The 18,238-nt window shown below is 46.3% G+C and overlaps 1 protein-coding gene across 1 annotated transcript in view; it reads right to left on the bottom strand.

Moving 5' to 3' along the window:
* The window catches only part of CACNA1H (calcium voltage-gated channel subunit alpha1 H), a 479,184-nt gene that overhangs the window by 434,852 nt on the left and 26,094 nt on the right, over positions 1-18,238 (bottom strand). The gene's annotated exons all lie outside the window — the stretch shown is intronic.

The following is an 18,238-nucleotide window of genomic DNA, read 5'->3' as shown; positions in this document are numbered from 1 at the left end:
CGCTCTAAACTCATTAATAATTCCCCCCCCCACTCCAACTTAACTCTGAGCGTGGGTGTCAAAATCCTCTGGTGGGAGGGGATGGTAAAATGGATGAGTATATATTTTTAAAAGACCTCTTTGCTGTCCTGGTAATAAAGCTAACTCCTTAATATTCAAAACATCCAACTTCTGAATAAAGACCCAACTAATTCACACAGCAAATAAAAGAACCCAGAAAACTTGACTCCCAATCCCCTGCTCTAACCACTGGATGACACTGCCTCTCAGTTCAAGACAAAATGAAACCCTACATTTCTTGCCAGCATGGAGAGCCATTCCAAATATCACAACAGATTTTATCTTGAGCAAAAACTGATCAGTCATGCAACTTATTTTTGCCAAGTGTGTTTAGATTATATGTTTAGATTATGTCAGAAAAACCAAGAAGTGCTACACATGAGCAGCATGCATAGAGAGAACTCTCTTTCAGAAGTCAAGCATATCCTTTCGTTAACACTATTTGCATACCGGCTCAGCTCAAGATGTCGGGTTTGATCTTTTGCATAGAAGAAGAAACATCAGACATTGTAGAATTATTTCCTCCACTGCAGGGAACATTGCAGCTTCCATCTACTCTAGAACAGCGTTTCTCAAAAGCGGCCAGCGTGGCCACCAGGGGCTATTCTTGCACCACAGGCTCCTGGGAAGTTAATTGGGGGTGGGGCCAAAGCAACAGCCCCTCTCCTGGGGCCACCAGCAGAGGTTGGGCCCTGCCCCCCTCTGAAGACACAAAAGCAGGCAGCCACTGGGGGCGGTGGGGTCAGGCGTCAGCCCTGGGGTGACAGGCTCCAGCCACTGGGCTTTGGGCTCCACTTCCCGGCCACACAGTGGTGGGCTCTGGCCCCAAGCTCACCTACCCTCTGATCACCCCAGATCCCCACTGCCCCTTCGCCCCTAGCCCCCGCTGCCGCCGTACCCACTCCAGCCCTCCAGGGCCAGGGCTGAGTAAGTAAGTCATATTTGTATGTTTGTTAGTATCACTTTTCACAGACTTAGTATCTTAAAAAAAAAAAAGCAACCAAAACCACAAAAGAAACAACAAGAAAAAAGACAAGAATGTGCAAATCACTTTATTTGTGTTTCTATTCTGTTTAGGTTCAGTAAAGACTAGAGACAACTGTACATTATTTTTATTATTGAGACTGCAAAAAAATCCTACTTAAATAAATTACAGTGATTTGGACATGCATATCTGCATACTGATTTGTTTTTCCTAAAGTTTATTAAGTATTTTAGGAAAAATTATCAGAGCAGCCACCAACAAGATTTGGTGGCCGCACTCTGAGGCCACCAAAAAATTTGTTGCGAGAACCCCTGCAAGAATACTGTTGTGGATTGCTATCGCCTTTGAGTAATAGTCTACAAACTACAGTTTGCAATAAAGTTAATACAGGGCCTGATACTACCAGCCTTACTCATTGATTTCATTGAGAGTACTCATGCAGTATGTTGGTATTATTCAGCAAGAGTAAAAATTGGGCTCACAACATTTTGGAGTATTATGCAAACTATAACTATTTGTGCCAAACTACAGTTGTCCCAACAAAGCACCCCATGGGAAAAAGTGTTTGGATTCTATATTTGATTTTTACATACATGAGGTGTATTCTCTGATGGTCAGCTAAAATAGTCATGGAGCAAGTCAACATGCTTCTACAGCTTTCCTTTTCCGAGGTTAAATGAAAGCCAAGAGTGTTGTTCAAGAAGTCAGAAAGCTTATGGCAGAAAGGATCGCCTGCCAGACCATCTAGTCTGATCGCCTGTGTATCACAGGCCACTAAACATCATCCAGCATCTGTACACCAAACCAGCAATCAGTATCAGATCAAAGTATTACAGCCATGAGGAGACTAAACAAATGTGTATCACAGGCCACAAACAGGTGCACCAGTGCCTGGAGTCCTTACACGTGGCAGGGAATTGATTTAGGGTTAGCCCATATGTGAATGTTGCATCCTGATCGGGTGCTCCCAAGCTCAGTAAAGGCTATTGGAAGGATTTTATTTCCTACACCTCTAATCTCCTCCCACTTAAGTTCCAAGTGGAAAAACTGATACACTATTGAAAATATTGTCCGTATTATTATTATTAATGAGAGAGGTATGTAATCTCTCCATTAATAATAATATGGACAAACATTCACGATGTGGATACGTAATGGATAAAGTGACTTCTTGTTTACATAAATATCAACATTTAGTTGCTGTTGAGGTAAAGGTTGACAAATGTATCCATTAAGTCTGTAACAGGGTGGCTTGTCCCTTAAGGGCTGGGACTAGCCAACCCTGATTACAGAATGAGGCACGCCTGGAGAGACTAGGGTGATTTCTCTATAAAGAGCAGAAGGACACTGCACTGAAGTGGGGGAACAGAATCATAGAATCATAGAATATCAGGGTTGGAAGGGACCTCAGGAGGTCATCTAGTCCAACCCCCTGCTCAAAAGCAGGACCCATACCCAATTAAATCATCCCAGCCAGGGCTTTGTCAAGCCTGACCTTAAAAACATCTAAGGAAGGAGATTCCACCACCTCCCTAGGCAACGCATTCCAGTGTTTCACCACCCTCCTAGTGAAAAAGTTTTTCCTAATATCCAACCTAAACCTCCCCCACTGCAACTTGAGACCATTACTCCTCGTCCTGTCCTCTTCCACCACTGAGAATAGTCTAGAACCATCCTCTCTGGAACTACCTCTCAGGTAGTTGAAAGCAGCTATCAAATCCCCCCTCATTCTTCTCTTCTGCAGACTAAACAATCCCAGTTCCCTCAGCCTCTCCTCATAACTCATGTGTTCCAGTCCCCTAATCATTTTTGTTGCCCTTCGCTGGACTCTCTCCAATTTATCCACATCTTTCTTGTGGTGTGGGGCCCAAAACTGGACACAGTACTCCAGATGAGGCCTCACCAATGTCGAATAGAGGGGGACGATCACGTCCCTCGATCTGCTCGCTATGCCCCTACTTATACATCCCAAAATGCCATTGGCCTTCTTGGCAACAAGGGCACACTGCTGGCTCATATCCAGCTTCTCGTCCACTGTCACCCCTAGGTCCTTTTCCGCAGAACTGCTGCCTAGCCATTCGGTCCCTAGTCTGTAGCTGTGCATTGGGTTCTTCCGTCCTAAGTGCAGGACCCTGCACTTATCCTTATTGAACCTCATCAGATTTCTTTTGGCCCAATCCTCCAATTTGTCTAGGTCCCTCTGTATCCTATCCCTGCCCTCCAGCGTATCTACCACTCCTCCCAGTTTAGTATCATCCGCAAATTTGCTGAGAGTGCAATCCACACCATCCTCCAGATCATTTATGAAGATATTGAACAAAACCGACCCCAGGACCGACCCCTGGGGCACTCCACTTGACACCGGCTGCCAACTAGACATGGAGCCATTGATCACTACCCGTTGAGCCCGACAATCTAGCCAACTTTCTACCCACCTTATAGTGCATTCATCCAGCCCGTACTAGCTCAGATAATTGTGGAGACTGCAGAAGAGTGTGTGTAAGGCTCCTGCAGGGAAGATGCTGAGACCAAGGGAGCTATGACAGAGAGGAGGCTCCTGTGAGGAAACCCAGACAGAGTTTGAGCCCAGAAATCTGGGTGCCTAGATGCCAGAAGGTTAAGCTCCAGGTAGGAAGAGCTGGGAGGATGAGCTGCGAGAACAGAATAGGACAGAAGACGAGCTCTGGGTGTGAGAGATGATACCAGAGCTAAGTATGGACTGTTGTGTGGTCATGGACTTCATTCTGGGACCCTGTGAACTGGTAAGAACAATTTCTGTTATTCAACTGGCCCCAGGCAGGGGTGGTGTTAACCCAGAGAGAAGTGCGTGTGAAGTTCTTAAGGGGCCCCGACGAGGTGGAAACTGAGGCAGGATGTAGCAAAGTGACCCTGGCCACAAGGGGGAGGGGACACTATGGAGGCAGCCAAACCCCATTACACAGTCAATAAATCTTAAAGTTCAACTCAACGGCGTCAATATCTGCTCACTACGAGAGAGTATGTCTGTATCGCCAGGTTTCCAAAATATTAAATAAAACCCTTTATATTACAATGTTTCAATTGCTATGACCAAAAACAGCCCCTAGCAAATTAACTGACTTATATTGAAGATTGTATACGTATTATTGTGATGTATTATTGGCATTGCACTGGCATTGCAAGTTCAAGTCCTGGACCAGGACACCATTGTGCCAGGTGCTGTACAAGCACAGAACAAATACACAGTCCCTGCCCCAGAGATTTTACCATCTAATACATCATTTTAAATTAATTGCTTGATATTTTGGTGCAAATAAATATCACATCAGACACTATCAAAGTTGGCTTCATCTTAAGTATTTTTCTAGCGATTAGATGACAAAGGAAAGAAACATCTTCAGATCCCCCTTTTATTACGACTGCTTACAATGTTACTCGCTAGAACACAGGGAGTGGAAAGGGAGAGAACAGCCCATCACGAAGGCACAAACAGGAAATCCTGCTTGTTGCTAAATACTGAAGTCCTATATTTTTCACTATTTTAACGGGAGGGAGCCTTTTTCCATCAAGTGGCCCTGGTGGGGGGGGGAGGAGAGGGGGGAAATATACTTGTTAGAATGGGATTTGAGTAGAAAGGGCAAAGGTTGGGGATAAGGCTTTCATTATTCACCATAATAAGCCTGTGAAGCTCGTAACAGAAAGATATTAACAGTACTCAGCAGGGAGCTGCTTGGCTCAACACAGTCCAGTCCAGCTGATCAGTGTAAAAGCGATCTGTGGCCCGGGGCACAGGCCTGTAAGATACCAAGTGGAGAATGCTCAGCGCCCCGGAGGCACTCAACACCTAGCAAGAACAGGCTCATGGTCGGAGAGCTCGCTGAGTTTTGCCCCTCCATACTGTGCTCAGAGGGAGGGAGCGTGAGTCACTGGGCTGAGCCCATGGTGATGCTAAGCACCACTGGAAAGTGCTCAGTGCCCTTAGCTTCCATGCACTGGGAACACCTACCAGAAGGCCTGGGGCACCTCCCACAATCCCATTAGCTGCAGTGTTAAAGGAGCCCCCGCCCCCCCGAGCCTGACTGATTTAATTTATTTATTGCTCCTTCACAAGCTACACTGCAGGGTTTCCCAATGGTGAGTCTGGAAAAATTGTGTCTGCGTGAGGGGTGTGCGGGAAGTGAGGAAAAGACGCTGACATGCTGTCCTGCACTTACGCCGCTCTACTGGGAGGGGCAACGCCACAGGACAGACCCATAATTAGAATCTACTTGTCAGAACCAAGAGGATCCCGATTTCCTTTCATCTGGCCTCTCCTCATAAGCTCGTCCTTGAAGCAGTGGCTCTGGGAGAAGAGGTAGCTTGAAGCAGAGTGTCTTCGCCCTGGTAGGCTGACACGGTGACATGGGAGTACAATGGTCCTCTCCTTTCTTTGTTGTGTGTGTTCCTGGCTGCTATCAAATAGCGCCATGTTAGACCCCAGAAACAGCACAGTGATTCTGAATCACCTCTAACCAAACAGGGGCGTCAGTTAAGTTCCCAGAGATCTGGATATTCATGCCTACACATGCAGCTTTCTATTGATGCTCAATAGATGTTGTTTCCTGCGCTTGGTTGCTACCAATGGATCTAGCAAGAGCACCTCCGTTTTGTCAGTCATCAGGCTTCATCAAGGCTGGCCAGCTCACCAGGACTTCAAAGTCTGCCAGAGTGGATCCTCAATTGTCTGAGTTTTTAGGCATCGGCCCCACCAAGAGCTTCTGATAACTAGGGCTGTATGGTCTGCAAAGCCCTTTTAGAATCCCACTGATTTCTCTAAACATACAAATCTACATTGACTTGATAAGTGCAAGATGCTATTTTTATTATTACAGCATCAAGTTTAATGTAACAAGGTGCATCCCAAAGCGTGTTGTGGCAGCCAAAACATTTCAGCACAAAGAACATCTTGTTAAAGATCATCAGTACCAGAGAGATCCTTCTGCAAGGGATTAGATCCTACACTGCAGAGAGGATTTGATGTTAGTCATGTTCCACCTCTAACTTCTCTAAACTTTAGGGCTGCAGAAAAGGGCTGCTTTTGAAGACGGATATCAAAGTTGAAACGTTTCATGGAAACGTTGTTCAAACTGACACTTTTTACTTTGAAGTAATCAGTGGTTTTGGTTATTATGAGTCCCACTCTGCCTATACCCAATAAACACAGGGGTCGATTTGTGCTGAGCTGTTTTGAAATAGTTCCATTTTTAAAAGACCTGAAAGAAAGGAGATCACTATTTTTGACATCACTGAAACAGGGTGTGCATCCCACTTTGAGAGAGGTTCCAAACACTACCCAGGATCAGGCCCGAAATGACCCAGATTCTGGTTTTTAAAAGAAACTATAAAGAGGTGACAAATCAGTGTCAATAAAGTTGCTGAGTCTTCTTCAGCTTCCCTATACACTGATCCAATTATGGATGCATTGTGACTATTGTCTCCTAAAATGTGGCCTTCACAGAAGCATGCGTGCTGTAATTGCAGGACACATGTTTTAAAAGGGCAGCCTTAGCCCAAAGTATTAATCTAACAGGGGTGTTTAACTGGCATAACAAGCAGCATTAAAAGTAATTTAGCCTGTGTAGGATTAAACTAGGATATATTAACACTACTTATTATGTCCCATTAAACACCGCTATTAGGTTAATACTGGCCTTTTTAAAAAAAAAAACGTTGTCATTATGCAACTGGGGTTTTAGAGAGCTAAATTTTTTAGGAGGCAATATTTGTCGTACATGATCATTTACCTTAATGGCCTGCTTTGCTAAATTCAAAGGGGAAATGTTATGCTGACCTCAACTAACTGAAGTATGCTGATTTTAGACCACTGTTTTAAAAGTAGCAGGACAAAGGCCCCAAAGCCACTTTTTGGTTTAACAAAGAAATTTGCGGGTTGAAGGGAGGGTGTGACACAGAGACAGATTGCACAAGACAACAAATAGACTATATGAACAGGACAGACTATTATGGGGTCTTTTCTCCTTAGGGTTACTGGTACAAATTCAACCCAATTTGGGAATATCATTACTACCAGAGGGGAAGGATGATCCAGTGGCTAGGACGCGAACCTAGGTCTGAGCAGCTCCAGGCTCAATTCCTTGTTCTGCCAAAGACTTCCTGTGTGACCTTGGACAAGTCAGTTATACCTACACTGTTAAAGGCATTTAGGTATTGCTGTGCCAGCACTCAACTGTAAGTCGGGTTTTGGCTCCTAACCGCTTAAATCCCTTTTGAAAGTGAGATTTAGGCTCCTAAATCTGTTAGCCACTGCAGTACTGAGCCCAGCAACACCTAAATACCCTTGGACCTTCAATTCTCTGCGCCTAAGTTCCCCATCTGTTCAATGGGGATAGCAGCCATGTCCTGCCTCACAGGGGTGTTGTGAGGAGACATACAAAGATTAAATGACTGTAGGGTCTCAGAGACAACTGTGAAGGGGACCAGATAAGAACCTAATATGGATAGAGCCCAAGTAAAACTGGTTGGTCTTTGTTCTTGTAAAAACATTTCAAGGGAAACAAAAGAGCTTTTGTGTTTGTTGATTTTTTCTCTTCAAACGTTCTCAGGTTTTTGTAAAAACAAAACAAAAAACCACCCTGAATTTTGGGGAGGTTTTAGCTAAAACGTGTCTGTTCTCTGCAGCTGAAAAAAATCAAAAAAGTTTGGCCGGGGAGGATATTTTTTGACAAAACCCCAAAGAATACATCATACGTGGATGTTTCCTGGCGAAATGCCCATTTTGATTAAGTCGGGGGGGGGGGGGGTTAAAGAAAATCCCTGTTTTGAACACAAATTTCAACCAGCTCTACTCTCTAGGCCATTTGGTTACCTTGGTGAAATAAATTAGTGGTAGCAGTTCTGTCCCTGGATAGGTTTTTAACATTCAAAACAAAGCAGCAGCATTAATTAGCACCCTCTTTGGCAGTGTTGCTGAGGCCTGAGAGAGACAGGCCCTGATTCTGAGAGACGGTCAGCCCCTACAGCCGCCACGGACTTCAGCAGGAGCTTCAGGTGCTCAGTCAGTCAGTGGGTCAGGCCCTTAATTGGCCCATTTGTGCTGCCACTGACATCAATAACCAAACATGCACTCACTGCAACAAGAGCAGGATTGGTCCCTGACCCTCTTCAAATGGTCCCTCAAAGCCTGGTTGGAGTGCGTTAGGTGGGTGAGGCAGTATCTACCCAGGCTGCACTTGTTCTGTAAGGATTTCCGTCTCTAGGACTGTCAGTCTGGCACCTGCCACCAGAGCCAAATTCACGTGAAACACATTGATTTTTCTTTTTGTAATCGGGGGAATAGTCCTGCTATTGTGGGGAACTTTCCTGGCTTCTGTACGACCCCGGTGAAGTGGGCTAGCGAAAGGATCTGAGTCCTCGCTCCCACTTCCTTTACCCAGTGGCCTCCCTGCCCTTGAGGACTCCCCTTCCACTCTCCTGTCTGGCAGAGTCCTCGGAACCCCAACAGGGCTGGGCCCAGGATTCCTGGGGGGCTTGACCCCCAACCCTGCTGCGGCCACCTCGGACAGGGGCTAGGGTGTCCCCACTCCGGGGTACTCTCTCTGCACTGGGAACCTCTCTGACCCACTGACCATTACGTACAATTTAAAGCAAATGCAAGTTATTTAATCAACAATTAATTTTAAAAAGAATCAGGAAAAATAGGAAAGGTTAAAGGAAACACATCACCCCGCTCTGTGGCAGCGAACATCACAAACAGTGTCTCTGGAACGTCAGGGCAGTTCACAGTCTGCTCCTTGTAAGTCCCAGGCCTTCTTCTCAGGCCCTGGCCGTGCTGCAGGGAGGCTGTGGGTTGGACACTTGCTCTGGTGGTGGCCACACGCTCTCAGGCTCTAAGTGGTAGGACCCTTCTGCCCAGTGTCGCCCCCGCCCTGTCGGGGTTACGATCCAAGCCTGGCCTGCAAAGCCCCTTGGCTGAGGCGTCTCCCTGTGCTGGGCCTGCTGCCCAGGGTCCCCCTCGTCCTCCCCCGCTGCTCACCGCACCCAGCTCCGGACTGCTCCAGCCCCAGCCCCACCACTCGGTCTCTGCACGGCTGCCGCTCTGCCTCCAGCTCCCTGGGCTGCTTCTTTGGCCCCTCTGGCTCTGGTTGCTGCAGCTCTGCTCCCAGGACAGGTCTGCTCTGCAGGCTGCTTCTGTGGCTCTGCTCCCAGCACTGACCTGCTTCATGGGCTGCTGCTCTGGCCCCTCTGCCTCTGGTTGCTGCAGCTCTGCTCCCAGGACAGGTCTGCTCTGCCGGCTGCTTCTGTGTCTCTGCACCCAGCACTGACCTGCTTCGTGGGCTGCTGCTCTGGCCCCTCTGGCTCTGGTTGCTGCAGCTCTCCTCCCAGGGCAAGTCTGCTCTCTTTGGGCTGTGCCTCTGGCTTTGGGGCTGCAGATCTGCTCCCAGGACAGGGTCTGCTCTCTCTGGGCTGCTTTTCTGGTCTCTCTGGATCTGGCACAGCTCTGCTCCCCAGCTCAGCTCGGGCCCCTGCTTTCTCCTTAGCTTGGCCCCACTCTGTCTGACCCAGGCAATTCCAGCTCACACGGAGGATGGGACCTCCCTGGCCTCCTGACTCTCTGATTAGCCTGCCCACCCTGTCATTCAGGCTGAGCTGGAGCATTGGCCTCTCCCCATTGTTCCTGGGGTCTATCAGTCTCAGAGTCCTGGTTTCCCATAGACCCTTCCCCTTTTAATAGTGGGAGCTAGCCAACCAAAACACCCCCACTGAATGTTAGTAAGGAGGCAACAGTCCTCTTACATTTTCTTTATAAGCCTACGTATTTTAAGTCCTTGTCTAAGAAAGTGGTTCCTTTTCCTTTCCTCAAGGGCAGGCATTTTATCTGCTGTCTAACGAGATGAAGACATCCCATCAGACTAAAGCAAGAGTTAAAAGTGCTGTGCAAACAACTCAGGGTTCCCCAAACCACTCTGTATCTCCACCATGTGGCTACAGGAGACAGTTTAATTGCTCAGTATCTGACAGGTCTATAGACATCCACAGCCAAAAACAGAGACAGGGCTTGGCCCCTTATGAGCAGTCTTGTATCTGGCTTTGTTAATGCTCTGTATTGCGGAGGTTTTTTTAGAACACCAGAAGAATGGGAATCATAGAATATTAGGGTAAGGTAGGAAGAGACCTCAGGAGGTCATCTAGTCCAATCCCCTGCTCAAAGCAGGACCAACACCAACTAAGTTTAAATAAGGTTTTGAAGAATTGGCAAGATTCCTTATCTCCATGCAAAGAATAAAGATTGCTCTAGGGAAAGGCTGGTTCAGTGAATTGCATTACCTTTAAAATTGAACTTTTTAGTTTTAAACTAAATATTCCCATTTCTCTTTCACTTTGTGCAATTTCATAAATTGCTTTCAACGGCCCAACTCATCATGCATGTGAACTGATTGCACAAAGGAGGGATTCAAGACCCTCACCACTGGCACCAAGAGCAGAATTTCACTCTAGTGATAATGTAGGATTGGTCTCTGAATCTCTTTAGCTAGTCCCACTAAAAACAGGGTTGAACCAGTTAAACCAGTCAGGATTACTGACCATCATTAGACCAGAATTTTCAAAAGTGACCAGTGACTTTAAGGTGCCCAGTTTCAGACACCCTGCACCTGATTGTCAGAAGTCCTGAGCAGCCCAACTTCTGCTGAAATTAACAGGAACTGTGGGTACTCAGCACTTCTGGGAAAAAGAATCAATCTGGCACCCAAGAAACACACCCAAAGGTCACTAGCCCCATTGAAAATTTTGCTCTTACTGTCTCTGCCTTATTTCCAGCCAGAAAAATCCTTCGGTCCTTCAAAATCTGCACAAAGCCAGTCTCCAAAATCATATGCTCCTTTCTCTGGCTATGTCTACAACTGCACAGCACAAGCAGTTGTAGGCATATAGGGTATGTGTAACTACACGCTGCAGTAAAAAGCAAGCTGTGTCTACATTGCGGGCGCATGGCTACACACATTAGTGAAAGGCTCTGGCAGGGAAAGGCTCTGGCAACAGCGAGGCAGCGGGAGATGACATTGCTAAAAACAGCAGTGTAGACTTGGGGGACACTGCTTAGGTGTGTAGAGAGCCATGTCGGGTATATACCCACAGGGTTCAGGCATCTTTCCTCTGCTTACCTAAGCAGTGCCTGACCTCCTTCAACTGCTATTGATACCCATGCTAGCGGGATGTGCAGTGTACTCTACATGAGACTGGAAGAGTTGTGCAGTGTGTAGACGTACCTACTATCACCCACTTTCTCTCTCCTCCTGCTTGGTTGTTACACCAGCTTGTTGCATCTAGCCTTAACTGAGATTTTCAGATCTTTGGGGCAGGGACTGTCTCTTCCAATGTGTTTGTTCAATGGACCCTTGATGACTAGATCCTCTGGGCACTACTGACACAAACAATAACAGTAATTACTGATGTCACTGGAGTCACTCCAGACTTGTACTGGGTAAACAGAGTTGAATTTGGCCATAAGAATGGAACAGCCATGCACTAGTGCGGTCTAAGATTTCTACACCTGTTCTAAATTGGCTCAGAATGAAGCTTTTAATATTCTGCAATACCTGGGTTAGCTTCAGGTGCCAGGCACATTTACTCTAAGGAGGCTTGCCAATTTAAATGCACAAGCTCATACCGTTCCCCAAGCATCAAGACAAAATTATAACCTTTTGTGTTAATGGGCACTTGTTCTCTTCAAAAGCAAGACAACCATACCCTGTTCAAATGAAAACTGACACCAAGAACGATAGCATGCTTCTCTCTCCAAGCATCAAGCAACATTTCAATCAATGCACTTTTACTATACAGTAAATCCACAAACTGGCAAACTCGCAGATGCAGTGATAGTTAAAGAAAATTGCACGTACTACGATGCGCTTGGAAGTCAAAGCTATAATGCAGATTGCTCTGCGGTTTTGCTGGTGTCCGCTTTAAACACCTTGTATAACTAACTGTTCAAGAAAAATCAATTATTGTATCGTGCTTCGTTTTGCCAACACATCCACCAGACAGGCTGAATACACTGCTCTGAACGTCATGAAAGCTTTCCTCTTGTTTTCTCTGCACTTGGGATTAGCCTTATTTCAGCCACTGGTGGCCAGCAACTGGTATAGCTACACTGATAAAAACCACTTACTGTAGACAAGGACAGATGCAATTTGTACCAGTTGAGCTTACCCTGGTTTCAAGCAAGTGGTTCCCTCAACTGGTGAAAATTGTGGCTTTGCCTGTCTGTACTCGGGTTTTGCACTAAAGCAGGCAATCCGCAATGCAGAGACACACTGGCAGTGCGCAGTGTGGGTGAAATCAAGATTACCACTGTCTGTGCCTCTCAGTCTGGGACCCTTAACAAGCAGTACAGTGAATAAACCCCCTTTGATCTTCCCAAGTCGCAAGCTGGACGGGGATCTCACCAACAAGACTGACCGGAAAACAATTCCATTTCGTGGATGCTGATGAGGTTTCAAAAGTTGCTTTCGTTCCAAAGCTCAGCAAACACAAGGCCTTCCAAAATATTGTGTGAAAAGTGAGAGCCAGATCTGCCCCCCAGAATAGCCAGGACGCTCAACTGGGATGCAGGAGACCCAGGCTTAAGTCCCTGGTCTACCTGATTCCACATCCCAGGTGAGTGCCCTAATCACCAGGGATTGGTTATTCTAAACTGGGTGCTCACTCTCATCCTCACCCCCACCCCTAGAAATTCCATCAGAAACCTGGAGAAACGGCCCAGCCAAACTTCTATCGAAACCGATAACTTTTCTGCAAAATGTTTGGGTTTTCTCTGAAATGGCATGTTTTGACCACCCAGGCCCTAATGCAAGTTAAATAAGAGTCAGGGCTACTCAAATTTAAATCCGGCTGCCTATGGCCATTTCTGCAACAGGAGGCTCTGACGGGGTGTGGTGAGGGCTATGGTGGGAGCATAGAGGTGGTATGTTGCCTGTACATCACCTGAGGATTCCCTCTGTACCAGGACCTTTCTCTCAGCAGGGAAACTGGCTGTTCTACAGGCTGATTAAGCTGCTGGTGCTAGTGAAAAGGGACATAAGAGAGACTCTTGCCCCTTATGGTGAAGTTCCAAGGAGGTAGCAGCGTTTATGCTACATTCCCCAGCCCTTCTTCCCATTCCAGTCAATCCCTTGAAGTTATTTTAAGCCGAGTTGCTTTGCATTTAACATTGTTCTACATTGATTTGCTCTGTAATGAGGCTATAAAGAGAGCACATCAATCCAGATTAGGTTCAGTCTGGTTGCTGTACTGCTACTCAAGGCTTGTGAGTTCATGTCAGGCATTGACAGAACTATGAATATGAGTGCTCACAAAGAGGAGAGTAGCCTAGTGGACCATTAGGGAGACCCTACAGGAAATCTGTCGGGATAACCTCCAAAATGGTGGAGATCTGCCAAAGTTTTATTCCACCCTACGGGATTATGGGCATTAGAGTTCGGAGTCTTCTTTTTGTCTTCTATTCGCTTTGCTCTTTCTCAGTGATCCCTTGAATTGCAAAATGGTAAGGGAGAGTCACTTACAAATAGATATTACCTGATTAATAAAAACCAGGTTCAACTTAAGCTTCAAAGAGAGTTCCACCCTGTTTATAACAGGGATGAATTCACTCCTGGCCAAATTGAGAGATGTGGGTCCATTCCTGGCTCTGCCACCGGCCTGCTGTGTGACCTTAAGCAAGTCACTTCAATTCTCCTTGGCTCATTTTCCCCAACAATAAGCTGGCCATAATAACAGCTCCTCTCTTTGCGATCCTAGAGGAAGGGCATACGGACCACAGACTGAGGCCAGGGCCTGGGTTGGAGGGGACATGATCCGAGTTCTGTCTGGAGGGTCAAGACCAAGAGCAGCTCTCCGTACTAGTGTCACACCATAGGATCAGGTCAGAGTCAAGGTCAATGAGCCACACCAGGCCAACGCTAAGTGAGTCAGCCAAAGTTGAGTTATTGGAACTGAGGCAGGGCGAAGAGTCAGGAGCAGAGCAGAGGACCAGGAGAGAGGCCAGGTATGAAAGCAGGGCTGGGGCCAGAAACCAGGAGCCTGGCAAGGTATCAGGAGTGTGCAGCAGGGTCTGTTTAAAGAACCAAGCAGGTACCTGTCTAGTTGCACAGACAACCTCTAGGTGTTTTCCCCACACCTTAAACAGCATTCTTGGGACAACCAGGGAATGCCCTAGGCACTGCCAGTCAGGACCTCTGTGGGCGGGACAGCCGGTGGTGCTTGAAACTTTACGGCCCATATGCTGTTGTTCCTTGCTTTGGCAGTGTGGACAGGGCAGCTGCCCAGGAACTAGGAGATCTGGGTTCTAGGACTACAGAGCTTCCCACACAGTTATTAAACTCAGTAATAAACATCTTGGGCTAAATTCTCTCCTGATGAATGTATGCCACTGCCCTGCAGATGGGATTCACCCCTAGAGAGACAGGTGGTGTTTATACTGCAATCCTCCCTTGGGGACTCCACCAAGGGACAGCAGCTTCCATGTGGGTCTCTGTAGGAACCACCCACATGAAGGGGGATCACCATGACTGTACAAACTCAAGTCATGCTCCCACCCCAACCAGAGCCAATCAGGTACAGGCTACCTCCGAGAGGAGGGGTGACAGCTGCCTTCCACGGCCACATTCCTCTGCCCACTCCTCCTAGGGCCGGCAGGGTTGCTAGTGGCAAGGACCCTAATCTTTGGGTTATACCAGGGACAAGTCTGGCCTTTTTTATTAGAAACACAAGTTTCAATCATGTTTCCATTGAGGGCAAAGCTTCCCCTGATTTGCAGGAGCACAAGATTTAACCCACAAGAGCTCAGATAAAAACGTGTGAACCGCCCCTGGTTTTCCACCCAGCATTCGTGTTTCTACGAGGCATTAAAATTAACCCCTTATTGATTCACAAGTGGCCCTGGCGACCCACCAGTTTTGTGGGCACATCAGCAAGGAAGGAGGTAAGGAAACATCTGAAACCACCCACCAGAGTTCCATCGCTGCAGTACAGATTTATTCCTCACACACTGCATCCCTGCCGCACTGCCCAGAGTTAAATAAACACAGCTCTGAAATTTCAAAATAATAGCAGAGGAAGCGAGAGAGAAACCAAGAGTTAGAGGGAAGGAGGAAAATGTATGCTTTCAGCTGAGCTCTAAAGTGAATTGGAGCATTGATGAGGGGGAAGCGAGAGTGGAATGAAGTGCCCTTGTGCAGTAGCTACCCTGTTTCCAACCACAAAAGGGAAAGAGGAACAGATTGGTTCAAAATCGCCCTTCTTGTATTTATAGCCTGTCCCTTCACACCTTGCCTTACTCTGGACTCTATCTGCTCTGCTTATGCAGCCTCGAACTCCTGAACCACTTCACATGGTCTAGCCTCTTTGGATGAGAAAGCCTCTTTCTCTGCAGGATCTATCACTTAGAACAGCCTGTATGCATTTATCACACACCCATCTCCAAGGGCCAATTATCTGATTTCGAAAGATGGGGGAAACTGAGGCACACGCAAGCTAAATGGTCTGTTCAAATACAAACAAGCAGCATGTGGAAGAGCCAAGACAATAACCAAGATCATTCCTTCTACTCCTCCCCATTTTAACAATCTTTTGGTTCTTTCTTAAGTGCATCACGAGACACATCTTTTCCTCTTAATTTGCTCTCCCTGTGCTCCTATTATTTAAGCTCTACGTTACTTAACTCTCCAATATGTTTCGAGGTACAGTTTGCAGGAAAGACAAACTACACTGAATAAAATTGTATCTTCTGTTTTAATTTGTTTCAGAGGCTAATTACCAGTTTTATTGGGTTTCTGAGCATGAACATGTACTGCATTTTATATCTGGCACAGCTGTGTTGCAGAAAGTGGTCCTTGGAGTATAAGAACTTCTGTATTTTGTTTTTAAAACAGTTGGGGAACGGGAGATAACAGATGATAGCCGTGCATTAAATAGGTTCCATCTTTCATCCTTATCTTTTTCCCAATGTCAATATATAGATTTTCCTGGTAGTCCTTCCCACACCAGTTACACATTTTCAGACAAAGAGGATGAGGGGTAATAGTGACCCAAATCAGTAAATGACCACTTCTGAGGATCTCTTAATACACCCACACTGGAACATTATTCCTGAAGTGAGAGAGAGTTTCTAAAGCATAAGTGTGTTCAAATGGAGCTATCTGAAAAGAGGCCCTGGCCTATTTCTGTTCTGCACTCCCAGGAGGGGAGTAAAGGCTAGCGATTGCAATCCGCCTACTGCACAAGAAATAGCCTATGGGAAAAGAGAAGCTCCACTTTAGGTTACTGCAAAGATTTATCTTGTTTAGAAATGTTATAGTTGCTCAGATCAGGGTTAAAACATGAGCGAATGCAGCTTGAAATTCAGAAAGCACTTGAAGTCTGAGAGAATTAGGAGAGTGCCTTTTTGGGCAGCAAACTAATGAGGTGAAAAGTGATTTGTATGCATCCCTGTGAAAACAGGTAACATCATTCCACTTTACCACCTGCATAACGATTAATCTGAGCCCTACAGTAATGGTGTTGAAATGAACGACTCTTAAAGAGGCATTAGCGGGATTATAACATCTTTGTTGTTTGTGTTAAACCAATATTTAATAATCCCCTCCTTTAATGGGTCATTACAAATTAATTTGAAGAGTTCTGCAAATGTGTTCAGACACGTCTGAATGAATTCATGGGGCAACTGCTTATCATGAAGCATGTACCCACCAACATCTGCAGAAGATCTTTTGAGACAGTGCATTGAACAGCAATGGAATCTCTTTGAGATTGATCCAAAACCTATGAGAGTGAATGGAAAGACTCCCATTAACTTCAATGTATTTTAAATAAGACCCTCAGTCCCTGAAGCCTTAAAAACAGATCTGAAAGTTGAGAGTTAGTTGAAAAATTCTTCAGTTGGACAAAATAAAAAATTCAAAACTGGAAAAAAAAAGTTTTTCAGTTTGTGTTTTTTTCTCCTCTCCCCCTTTTCACTGGAAAAATGGAAAACCGGGGTGGTGGTGGCGGGGGGGAAATGGATGGGAAAGAAAAGAGAAAAATGGAAACAAATTTTAAAAATACATTTTCAGGGTTTGGGTTTTTTTTGAGAAATGGAAACCATTGAAAAAAAGTCAATGAAAATTTTCATTTTTGAAAAATAAAATTGTGGTTAGAAAAAAACCCTCTTCTTTCTGAGCAAGACTTCTTCTTTCATATGCATCACAAGTCGATATCTAGATCACCAGCCCTCTGACTGCTCCTTCATTGGGGATAGGACGGTGTTGCAGTTCACCTTTCAATATTCTAATTGCCACCACCATGTTAGATCATCTGCGTTGCTGCCCCGCAGTCACACTGTGAAGATGGGTTAAGCCAAATTTCTGCATTCTGGCAGCTGCTCTGCCATTCCAGTCAGCGGCTTGTTAAATCTAGTCCAGGATCTGCGTCCCAGGCTGCAAACAGGTGGACGTAAGATAGGGCTTGTGAAATTCATCAGCACGCCTGCCTCTCTATCCCAGAACTTGTGGCACCTTAGAGACTCACCCATTTATTTGAGCATGAGCTTTCGTGAGCTACAGCTCACTCCACCGGATGGTGAGTCTCTAAGGTGCCACACGTCCTCCTTTTCTTTTTGCGGATACAGACTAACACGGCTGCTCCTCTGAAACCTACCCCAGAGCTGCTATCCCTCTGTGGGGACATAGCTGTGGGCACTGAGATGCCGCTCTTCACCCGAGATTCAGCAGTGCAGGATATCAGTGCGCGAACAGCTGCTGCAAAAGGGTAGCATACAGTCAGTCGTGGCGAGTCAGCAGGAGCTGCAGATGGAGGTGTTTTCTTCCGGAGGCGGGCAGAACTTCCTGTAGGAAGTGTGGGCTACTTATTTGCACATATCGGAACCACTGTCAGCCTTGCGTGCCGCAGCTTGTTTTCATCCGTCACAGCGCTCCATGGAGTTATAAGGGTCATGGCACCCCATCAAAGTCTGGGGGGAGCTGTTCTGAGTCAACACACATAAATTAAAGGTTAATGTGCGGCTAAGGCAACCACTAATGATACGGGTGGCTGTGTTCACCTCCAAATCAAGGAGATACGCATGCCGTTCTCTGCCCCAAACTGCTGCATAATATTTCGCCGGAGCGAACACCACCCCCAGGACTGCACAACGCTTGCTTCTGCTCCTGCTCGCCTCTGGAT

Source organism: Lepidochelys olivacea (genome assembly GCF_965140295.1).
Source record: "Lepidochelys olivacea isolate rLepOli2 genome assembly, chromosome: 10".
Lineage (NCBI taxonomy): Eukaryota > Metazoa > Chordata > Testudines > Cheloniidae > Lepidochelys > Lepidochelys olivacea.
This window is presented reverse-complemented; position numbering and strand designations above follow the sequence as displayed.